The 10899-nt window shown below is 40.3% G+C and overlaps 1 protein-coding gene and 1 long non-coding RNA gene across 16 annotated transcripts in view; both read left to right on the plus strand.

The window, feature by feature from the left end:
• Nucleotides 1-10899, plus strand: part of KAT6B (lysine acetyltransferase 6B) — a 200977-nt gene that overhangs the window by 43363 nt on the left and 146715 nt on the right. The gene's annotated exons all lie outside the window — the stretch shown is intronic.
• Nucleotides 6857-10206, plus strand: LOC142047820 (uncharacterized). The gene is made up of 2 exons (XR_012657085.1): nt 6857-8180; nt 9578-10206. It is a non-coding gene; the product is annotated as an uncharacterized LOC142047820 (long non-coding RNA).

Below are 10899 nucleotides of genomic sequence, written 5' to 3' on the forward strand. Positions count from 1 at the left end.
AATATGCTACTCAGGGGAGACATTTACAGGAGACCTGGGCAGCAAGATGTTTTGCCAGATCTATCAAAGATGTCTTAGTCAAATAATATTTCTAAACTCTGAATAAAGGAGAAATACGTTTCTACTTTGTTAGATTATCCCAATTGCCACATTTCATTATCTTGAATCAAATCAGCCTCCACTTCTAAGCGAAACGTTACATTTAACCGTGGGTTGCATCTCATCATAAATTGATATTTGAAGCAGCTTCTTAGGCTTAACAAATGGATTTTTCTCTTGTTCCCAGTGGAATTTCTTTAGTTTTCTCTTTTTCTTTCTTTCTTACTCCAGTGAAGTGTCTTATTCTAATTCCAATTCCCATGAGTATCATTATTCTTCATTTTAATCAAATAAATGTGTAAGCTGAGATCTTTTCTGGTCTATGATCTAAGTTCTAGAATTCTTGTCAGTGTGTAGAGTAAAGTCTAATACAGATGCCTCCGACTTACGCAATCATTCCATTCCGGAAAGCCTTGCGTAACTCAATTTAGTGCAAGTTGGAAACGTATACCGTATATTAGGCAATAATTTTCGCCCCTCGAAAATCCTATTTCTGGTTTATGGACTTTTTTCCATAAATGCGAAATCTGGTCTTGTGTGACCTGGGGAGTGTCCATATATAATACTAGTTTGAAAACAAAGGTTGTCTTATTCAGTCCTTAAAATCCCCTGCTTTGGGGATGATTGTGTGTGTGGTTTTTTTTACATGGAGTGTACAAATTCGAATGTAACTATAGCATAATTATACATATGGAAATTAGCACTTGAATGTACTGTAACGAATCTTTCACTAGCAAAGGTTACTAAAGACTCTCTTTTAGCAAAGGCAGAATTATGTAAATATTAGTGCTTTCTTTGGGCAAAACAGGCAGGAGCCTAATAGCTCATTGCAACAGTATCGGTAATTGCAAAAGACTGTAGGTTATATGTCAAGACTCAGATATTCAGGCAGCATGATAAAAGGAAAATGTTTGTACTTTTTGAAGTTAATTATCAGAGTTCTGGAGTTAATATCTCATTTTTTCATGGGTAAACTATAGTAATATTGGGTTTTTCTCCTTTCACCTAAGCGAGTGTAAATGAGGAGTGATTCCACTGAAGATAGTGGTGTTAAACCAGTGTAAAATTAGCATGTGAGGAGAAGTGGACCCATAATTGGGACTAACTTCACAGAAGCAGACAATATGTTGCAGAAGTCTTTTTTTTTTTTTTTATGCAAGCAGTTGCACAGCAGTACAGAAATTGATCTCTAGCTTCACTGCACATTATCAATGCAGCCTTTGGTTGTAAAGTGTGTATGTATGTGTTTACACATGTTCTCTGTTCACTAGTTACATCAGATAAGTTTGTCTGTTGATATTTTGAAACTGTAAGTATGTGCATAAACATCCTAATGTCCTGTGTATCTACTTTCTAAAATAGTCTTTGTAGTTGTGCTTATACAGAATAGGCAACAAATTCTTGCCGAACACCAGAAGGAAAGTTAAAGCTGCTTTGCTTTACTTGCAGTTGGTTTCCCAAAGCCCACTGTAATGCTCCTGAGATTGTTTGTCAGATGTAGCTGCAGAGATTTTTTTCAATGGTACTTACTCCTTTGTTGCTTGTTTTTGGTGAAGACTGTTTTAATGTCAATGCAGTGCCGCTGGCTTTTTGCTGTCTAGGCCTGGGATTCTAAATTTATTCCAAGCTATTTTTCCTTTTAAAAAAGCTTCCAAAGGGGAATTTGTTTTCAAGATAAAAGAATTCAAGGTGAGGGTAAGTTGTTTTGTTTTGCTTTTTATTCCCCCACCCTCTATGCACGCTCCCCTCTGTTTTTATTAATTTCTGGTTTTATACTCAAATAGCTTATGTCCATTGTACCTACATAGGCTGCTGTGATATGGAGTCTGTCAAGTCAAAGCCTGCAATCTTTACAGTAAAAATATAGCATAGTGTGCACATTATTACTGGTCTCCAGTGGATTTTGGAGTCATAACACTGCATTTAGACAAACAAAAACAAAACATCCACAGTGGAAGAAGATGGGTGAGGCCGTAGAGAACTTTTGATAACAGGCATAAATTCATACTGGGGGGATTTTTTCTCAGTTGATGTTTGTTAAACACTCTTCTAGGCATGTTGAAAACTTTTATAAATACAAGGTATTAATAGGAACAGAATAACAGAACTTTAGCTACTGTAGTAGTAGGAATGTTAATCTAAAAATAGGTTAGGTCTGTTTTATATAGTGTGTGTGTGTATGTATGTATATATAGTTTTTTATATATATAATATATAAATATAGTCTCTCTCTCATCGTTTCATAGGTGTCACAGCCAGAAGGGACCATTGTGATTACCTGGCGTGACTCTGACTTCCTGTATAACAGGCCATAGAACTTCGCCGACATAATTCTTAGAGCTGATCTTTTATATTTAAATCGATTTGGATTTTTTTTTTAAGATGGTCAGTGATGGGTAATCCACCAGGACCCTTGGTAAATTGTTCCAGGGTTTATTACTCACTAATAAAAATGTACACCTTATTTCCAGTCTGGATTGTCTAGTTTCTGTTTCCAGCCATTGGATTGTGTTATACCTTTCTCTGCTAGACGGAAGAGCCCATTATTACTGGTAAAAATTCTTCATGTAGGTACTTACAAACTGTCATCAAGTCACCCGTTAGCCTTCTCTTTGTAACTCTAAATGAATTGAGCTCCTCTAGTCTGACTGTGAGGTTATGTTTTCTGGTCCTTTAATTATTCACATGGTTCCTCTCTGAACCCTCCCCAATTTATCAGCATCCTTCCTGAATTGTGAACATCAGAACTGGACATAATATTTGGCTGCACCAGTGCCAAATACAGAGGTAAAATAACCTCTCTTTCTATTTGAGATTCCTGTTTATGCACCACAGCATTGCATTAGCCCTTTAGGCCACAGCATTTTGCAATGGGCGCTTATGTTCAGCTGATTATTTCTCCCCTGTCTTTTCCCTCCCCACACATCCAAAAAAAAAAAATCTTTTTCAGAGTCACGGCTTGCCAGGCTAGACTCCCCCATCCTGTTAGTATGGCCTGTGTTCATTGTTCCTAGATGTATACATTTATGTTTAGCCATATTAAAACACACACATGGTTTGATATTGCTCTGAACAGTGACATGTCTTTTTCATTATTTTACCCCCTCTCCATTTTTGTGTAATCTGCAAACTTTATCAGTGATGATTTTGTGTTTTTTCTTTGAGGTCATTGATAAAAATGTTAAATACAGTAGTGCTAGAACTGACCCCGTGGGACCCCACTGGACGCACACAGTGTTGATTCTCTATTTACAGTTACATTTTTGAGACCTATCAGTTAGCCAGCTTTTCATCTATTTAATGTGTGCCATGTTTATTTTATATCTTTATTTTTTTAATTAAAATGTCATGTTGGTACTAAGTCAAATGCCTTACAGAAGTCAAAGTGTATTATGTCAACACTATTCCCTTTATCAACCAAAGTTGTTAATCTCATAAAAAAGCTAGTTTGACAGGTTCCATTTTCCATAAAACCATGTTAATTGACATTAATTGTATTACCCTTTTTTAATTCTTTATTAATCAAGTCCCTTATCAGCCACTACATTACCTTGCTCAGAATCAATGTCAGACTGACAGGCCTATAGTTACCTGGGTCATCTCATTTACCCTTTTTAAAGATTGAAAGAAAGTTAATGTTGTGCCAGACTTCTGTAACTTTCCCAGTGTTCCAAGACTTATTGAAAACCAACATTAACAGTCCAGCGAGTCTTCCCAGCCAGTTTTTTAAAAATTCTTGGTTGCAAGTTATCCAGACCTTCTGATTTTAGTAGCTGCTGTTTAACATCCTCCTGAGATACTAGTGGAATGGAAAGAATATGACTAAGTCATCTGCTTGTCCCCCCAAACCCAGAACAGAAATATTTAATGAACACTTCTGCCTTTTCTGCATTATTATAGTTAATTCTACCATTCCCAGCTAGTAATGGACCAATATCATTAAGATTGTTTTTGTTCCTAGTGTACTTAAAACTACTCCTTATTGCCCATAACTCTGCTGGCCATAGATTTCTCCTTGTGACCCTTGGCTTCCATTATTAGTTTTCTACCATTCCTAGCTTCTGATTTATATCCATTATTTGTGACTTCTTTTCTTCCATTTGTTATATTTAGATTTTTATTTTTTATAGCTGTCTTCACTTCCCCTGCAAACCAGATATGTGTTTTTTTTTTTTTAACCTTCCTCAATTACTAGATACCCAAAAAGCTACAAAGTGTTCTTAAATGGTTCCCAATTATTTACATTTTTCTGATTTAAATTCTTCCTCCCAGTTGATTTGGCTCATAATTGTGTTCAGTTTTGTGAAATTGGCCCTTTAAAGCACCAACTGTATATATTGCTGGTTTGGACTTCATTCTGTCTGCACATTATTAATGTGATCATGATCACTTGTATCTAAGCTACCATTAATTTTTAGTTCTCTGATGAGTTCCTCTTTATCTGTCAAGAGAAGATCTAATATAGAGTTCCGCTGTGTTACATGCCACCCTCTTTGAGTTAGAAAATTGTCGTCTGTCATTGTGATGGTTCACATGAGAGACAAACCAGCGTTGCTCCTCAATGGTATGAGCAGCAGTGGATGCCATCCCTTATAGCCTGTGGTCTTTCTGAGTGGCCATATTGGAACCCTTGGGCTGCCTACTGACAACAGTTCTCATGAGCTCCTAGGCTTTGTCCTTGGAACCACCAGTGGAGGCAGTCCTCTACTTTGTTTCTTCTCCACAACCTCAACTACAGGAGAGAACCTTGAGGAGTAAGAGAACAGAGCAATCAGGTAGGCTACTTCACTGACTAATATCTCCTCATCTTCCCCACATGTCTCATCCACCTTCTCTGGCCAATGACTTCAAACAATTTCAGAAGCTAATAAAATGTGTAGCAGGCTCATTGGAAATTCCCCTCGAGGAGGTCCAAGAGTCGCAGCACAAGCTCTTGGATATTTTGCAAATGACACCTTTTTGCTTGAGTAGCCATGGCCATTAATGAGGCCTTCCTAGATTCTGCCATGACCATCTGGCAGACCCCAGCAACCATACCATCGATAATGAGTATTATATTCGCTAGTGGTTGAAGTGGTAAATGAATGTGGCAGACAGCACCACCCTAAATCAACCACATATGACAAGGACCAAAAACGCTGTGACCTTTTTGGCCGTAAGAGTTCTCTCTGTGACCTTACAGTTTAGAAATGCAAATTGCACTATGAGAGCTTGGTAATACTAATCACATCAACCATTCCAAGTTCATCACATTCACTGAACACGTTTCAGCAGAACATTGCAAACCATTCCATGGCATAATAGCTGAGGGTCAGGTATTGGCTAGAACAGGGGTAGGCAACCTATGGCATGCGTGCCGAAGGCGGCACACGAGCCGATTTTCAGTGGCACTCTGACTGGCTGGGTCCTGGTGACCGGTCCAGAGGACTCTGTGTTTTAATTTAATTTTAAATGAAGCTTCTTAAACATTTTAAAAACCTTATTTACTTTACATACAACAGTAGTTTAGTTAATATTATAGACTTGCAGAAAGAGACCTTCTAAAAACGTTAAAATGTATTACTGATACGCAAAACCTTAAATTAGAGTGAATAAATGAAGACTCAGCACACCACTGCTGAAAGGTTGCCGACCCCTGGGCTAGAACATCATTACAGGCCTACCTAGATGAGGCTGACACTGTAGCACACTCCATCTCCTTGGCAATTGTTATGCGTCAGGCATCCTGCCTCTGGTTTTCTGGGTTCCCTAGATGAGTCTAAAATACTGCCTGAGGACCTCCCCTTTGATTGTCTAAAACTCTTTGCTGAGATTACTGATGAATCATTGTGCACCTAAAAGGATTGGAGGGCCATTTTGCGATCACTTGGGATTTATAGACCTGCAGGTAGACAATTTAGTAGGTCCCAATCTGCACAATGATTGCCCAGCCCACCCAATATTCTGAGACATCTAGAAATAAACCAATGTTTCAAAGAAAGAAGCCACTCACTACCTCCACTTCAACCACTCACCAATCCTCAGTCCTTACAGCCTCGACAATATGCGTCAAAACTGCACATCAGAAGACACAGCAGTGCTGACTGAGTGCTTTGTTGCTTTTTAAAAAATGTGCAAACAGTTCTTTATATCTGGCTATCTTATAAGCTTATTATTGAATAATCAGAATCACTAATTGGGATAGTAAGTAAATAGTAGCATGAGTAATTCAGCAAGGCTTTAGGATTATGAGAGAGAGAGAGAACTTTAGATGAACAAATTTTGCTTTCTTGCCTAAATTAATTACTAGTTCTCTGATTTTGAGCAGAACAGAGTTTACTGCTTTTGTAGTACCTTTTCCAATAAGATATTAACTTAGATTTTGTGGTTCCATTGCTAACAAATAGTGGGAGGAAAAAGTCAACCACAGCTGGAGTGCATTTCACATCCTAGTGTAGGATACTGCACAGTATCCTATTTCCTGCCCTTTCCCAGATTTGTGTTTCAATTCACTAGAAAGTTTTTAAAATAAAAAGAAATTAATTTTTGATATAAAATGCTACTGGTAAATGTGAAATTTGCATTGGAGTAGTAGCACAAAATCTAGAGTGCTTCAAATCCCGCTTATCTTCTGGGGGGTGAGGGGAAACCAATTCACTTTGCCGTCCGCTTCACTTTTATTTTTTCTCCTCATCCCAATTTAACATTACTTTTTTTTTTCTTTTCATCCATTCAGGTCCAATGTGTACTAAAAAGATAGCTGGCTCAGGTTGGTTACAGCACAGTTTTCTTCTGACCTGACACTACTAAAATTAGGAGAGTGGACAGTACCTATCCGTGATGTAACTGGGATCAAGTCTTGGAAGGCTTTAGTGCAGTTGTGGTCCCATCCAAATTTAACAAATATTAACATGTTAATTATGTTGTAAGTGGGTGTTCTGTTACTGTTGCAGAAGAGCTTTAGCACAAGGACTTTTCTTTTAGGTGGACTCTTAGGAAAATATCCCAAATTTCTACAATTGGAGGAAAATAACTCTTCAATGCACAAGTTACAACACTCATTCTTGAGTTAGGGAGACCCTTTAATAGAAGGACCAAGCATCCAAATGAATAGCAGGAATTATCGAAGAGCATGGAAATTTTCTCTGCCTCAATAAAGGATTCTGAGCGCAAAGAAGTCTCCATGAATCTTGTATGGGGAAACAGGGCTTTGTTCTCTAAACTACAGTGTTAAAGGCATTTAAGTTATCCCTTTCTCAGGCCAGGTCTAAACTGCAGAGTTAGGTCTATGTAAGTTGCTTTGTGTCAGCCTAGTTGTGCATGTGTCTACACTTAAATTTGCCTCCCATCAGTGCAAGTGACCCATTACGGCGATGCAGTAACAGCACCTCCCTGACAGGCGTTGCGCTGCATCAATCTCAGGATATTAACCAGGGCTCAAGTGTAGGCACTACGTTAATTAGGTTGACCTTAACAGTCCTCCAGAAGCTGTCTACTGCCCAGGGATCACAGAGGCCTGAAGGCCTACCTCCCTTTAAAGCCCAGCTCTCCATTGTTGTGTGCAACTGTCCAGGTGACCATGCCAGTTACACATTCTAGATGCACTCAAGCTTGGTGTAGTGAGGAGATGTTGGGTCTCCTGGCCCTGTGGGAACAAGAGGCTGTGCAGGCACAGCTAGGGATCAACTGTAGAAATGTGGACATCTACAAGCGGATTACATGGGAGTTGCAGTGCAAGGGACTACAACAGGGACCAGCAGCAGTACCGTGTGAAAGTGAAGGAACTGCATCAGGCATATCAGGAGGTGATCAGTCGATCCGGGGCCAAGCCCCAGACTTGCTGCTTTTACAAAGAGCTGCATGTTATGCTTAGCAGAGACATCTCCCCACCACCACAGCACAGACCACCGTGGATACCTCTGAGGAACCCGAGTCACAGGTCCTTGGAATGAAAAACACAGAACAGGAGGAGGATGGGGGACACATGACCAGGGAGGGTCAAGCTATGCTGCGAGCCAGGACCTGCTTGAGACCCCCCCTGCAGTCCAGTCAGTCCTGGCAGTCTAGCACAGGCAAGCCTGATGCAGGGGAAGGAACCTCAGGTAAGTGTGTTTCCCATGAAAATGATTTACTGACGGTGCTTCTAATTTAACATGACACAGCTATCAACTTTTCATTAATCAGCTCATAATAAAAGGTAACAATACAAGAGAGAGAGTGTTATCTGTGTTTTGTTCCCACATAGAGTTAAGCGGGAGAGGGCCATGCAGAGCAGTGTGTTTTATGTACACCGGCATATCCCTTGATTCATCTTGAGATCTCAGTGAAACTTCCATGGAGGTACTTGGCAATCCTCTCCTGCAAAGGTCTAGGTATAGATTCATAGATTGTAGAGCTGGAAGGGACCTCGAGTCTAGTCCCCTGTCCTCAGGGCAGGACGAAATACTGTCTAGACCATCCGTGATAGACATTTATCTAACCTACTCTTAAATATCTCCAGAGATGGAGATTCCACAACCTCCCTAGGCAATTTATTCCAGACTTTAAACCACCCTGACAGGAACTTTTCCTAATGTCCAACCTTAACCTCCCTTGCTGCAGTTTAAGCCCACTGCTTCTTGTTCTTGTTAGAGGCTAAGGTGAACAAGTTTTTCTCCCACCTCCTTATGATGCCCTTTCAGATACCTGAAAACTACTATCATGTCCCCTCTCAGTCTTTTCTCTTTTTTCAAACTAAACAACCCGATTTCTTCAGCCTTCCTTCATAGGTGTCATGTTCTCTAGACCTTTAATCATTTTGTTGCTCTCTTCTCTGGACCTTCTCCAATTTCTTCACATCTTTTTGAAATGCGGTGCCCAGAACCTGGACACGATACTCCAGTTGAGGCCTAACCAGCACAGAGTAGAGCGGCAAGATACTTCTCGTGTCTTGCTCACACACACTGTTAATGCATCCAGAATCATGTTTGCTTTTTTCTGCAACAGCGTCACACTGTTGACTCATATTTATCTTGTGGTCCACTATAACTCCTAGATCCCTTTCTGCCGTACTGCTTCCTAGACAGTCTCTTCCCATGGTAGGATGTTTTCCCATGCCAGTCAGCGACACATTTGGCAGGCACCATTGCAGTATAGGCAAGCAGCATATGGGCTGGCATGCTTTGGGACACTAGTAGCAGCTGTGCATTTTGTGCCTTTGTTATCCTCAGGAGTGAGATCAGCTAAAATCACCACTGCCTATGGAAAATGGTGCCAGGAGTCAGTGACACTGCACTATACTCATAGTTATATGCAACCAAGCAACACCCCCCTCACCTCTAGTGGGCCATATTCACCGTGGTTGGTGCTGTGAGTGTTGACATGCACTCTAAAGCAGAAGTGTCAATAAGCATGTCTTGTATAAAACTTCAGGAAAGCAAGGGAAGGGAGTTCTAAATCTTAACTTTCACTTTCTGTTGTGACTGGATTGATAGTGGTACTTCTATGTTTCTATCTGCAGCTGTCACTATTGAGACCTTGAGGGGTTCCGCCTCCACATGCACAGAACGCCAGAGAGGAGAGAAGAGGATTTGGGATGACACATTCAGTGAGAGATCCTGCAAGCAAGTGCTGCATCAGATCATGAGCAAAGATCCTGGAGGGTGACCATTGAAGACAACCCAGAGAAGGAAAGAGCTGATAAGAGAGAGTTCCAGGAGGAAGAGGAGAGGGAGATGTACCAGGCTATAAGAGGGCTTCTCCAGCAGCAAACATATATGCTGCATACCTTTTGTGGATCTGAATGTTCAACAATCTTGGGTTCACCTCTCTTTTTGCAATCCATGGAGAACCTCATTACAGCATCTCCCTACACTCTCTCCTCCCTCAACATTTCACATGGTGTCGGGGGCCGAATGCCTTACCCCTACCAGTCCACCCTGGAGGACGTTAAGGACAATCACAGCTTCACATATGCTGACCTGTGAAAGGCATGGTTGTTGAATGTGGAGATAAAATGGACATGAATGTTCTTTCCCTTAAATTCAGTTTTATTAATTTTTCAAGCTTTTAATGTATTTGCTTTTATTTGCAAAGATTTTCTTTGCACTGGTTTTGTTACTGAATAAAATTCTATTATTTGGAAAAAAATTCATCTTTACTAATTCACAACATATGCTTCAGAGTGCCTAGAAGTTCTGAAAGCACCCACTTACTTGTTACTGTACACTGACACACAACTCATAGGATCTGTGACACACCGTATAATCATAAATGTACAGCAAACACTAAAAAATTCATAGGTGCAGTGATCGTGTTATATTCACAGATGTACGCCGAGCACCGCAGAATTCCTTTCTGTCCCAAAACAGCAGCTCCAGGTAGAGCACAGTACACCACGGAGTATTACTGTGGCTCAGTGTTAAAGTGCTCTTTCAAAGCCCCCCTGAGCTGTATAGCTCCATATTGAGCTCTTCTAATTTCCTTGGCTGTTCAAACTCAGCAGATACTGCTCCACCTCCAATCCAGTGACAACTTTTCTCCTTTTGCTTCATGGATATTATGGAGATACAGCAGGCAGCTATAACTGTTGGGGTTTCTTTTTAATGATACCTAATCTTGTGAATAAATAATGTCATCGTCCCTTAAATCTACCAAAAGAACATTCAACTGTCGTGCACCTTCTGAGCCTATAGTTGAGTCTTTCCTTGGTGCTAGCAGCAGAGAATCCTGTGGCACCTTATAGCCTAACAGACGTTTAGGAGCATGAGCTTTCGTGGGTGAATACCCACTTCGTCAGATGAATGTAGTAGAAATTTCCAGGGGCAGGTATATATATGCTAG

This window comes from Chelonoidis abingdonii, chromosome 15 (genome assembly GCF_003597395.2).
Source record: "Chelonoidis abingdonii isolate Lonesome George chromosome 15, CheloAbing_2.0, whole genome shotgun sequence".
NCBI classification, from domain to species: domain Eukaryota; kingdom Metazoa; phylum Chordata; order Testudines; family Testudinidae; genus Chelonoidis; species Chelonoidis abingdonii.